Raw genomic sequence first — 1,201 nt, forward strand, 5'->3', positions numbered from 1 at the left:
TAGATGTTGCTGTGTTTTATAGATTTGATTACCATTTACAAACAATCAACTTTAAATAAAGGAGGTTACTTCCCACCCTTCAAGTAGGGTATATCAGCTCCTGGATTTCTAGTATGAAATTGTGTGTTAGGAGAGGGAAAATTTTCCACACTTGGCTCTGAAACATACTGTCCTCTAACTTCACCTCCAAAATTTACCTAAGCCACTTCTGTATGTAATGAGCAATTTTGAACATTTACTCTACTGTGAGTTCAGCATCTACATCCCACTCTTTTATGCATTGTGGATGTGAAATGTTTCAAGGGCTCTTTGTGCCAGCCCTTCAGGACGAACTGCCTGAACCAGTCTCCTGACACCTTAAATATCTTAGGTCTTTAAAGTTTTTTTTTTTTTAAAGCATTTTAAATTCTAAACATTTTCCCATTTGTTAGTAGAACATACATAGCTTTAGGATACAAGTTCAAATATTCGACCACTTGAATTTATTTTTAATTGTATATTTCCCTTAAGATAATTCCCTTAAGATGATGCTGAACAAATTGACGTTCTAACTAAATCTTATATTCTTTTAATAGTGAAACACACAGCCATTTTTTTCTTTTTTCTTTATTCATTACAAATCATGTTATTTGAAGTGACTTAGTTATTTGAAGCTGCTATCAGAAAGAATAGCTAATTTTTTCCTGTGATCACGAGTACCTTTCATTGGCCACATTTCATAACCAATTATTCAAAGCAATTATTCATTATTTCTGTTTCCTAGGGTTATAACTAATTTACTCAAATAGTCTCATGGTCTTTTATTTCTCTCTCATTTTCATGTCCAACGTATATCTTTAATAACCTTGCATTCTTTTGGTTTAATAGTTTTTAATATACTTACAGATCTTACTAATTTTATGGTTATGTCTGACTTACAAAGTGGAAATCTGTGGATAATTTATTAACAAATGTATTTAGAAGGTAAAATAAATTTAATTTCCACATGTACCTTTAACTTTAAATGACCTTTTGTCTATGTGTGTGTGTTAGTGTGTGTGTTTGGGTAAATTTTTATCTTCATATTCTTAGAAATGTCTCCAATGCTTGTTGATCAGTATAAATATTTTTCTGTGTATACTTCTCTTAGAAATTTCTTAGAAATTTTTAAAAAACTGTCTTATTTTTTCTCCCTCATTAATGATTTCTTTCTTTTGAGTAT

This window comes from Pteropus alecto, unplaced genomic scaffold, assembly GCF_000325575.1.
Source record: "Pteropus alecto unplaced genomic scaffold, ASM32557v1 scaffold35, whole genome shotgun sequence".
Classification (NCBI taxonomy): Eukaryota; Metazoa; Chordata; class Mammalia; order Chiroptera; family Pteropodidae; genus Pteropus; species Pteropus alecto.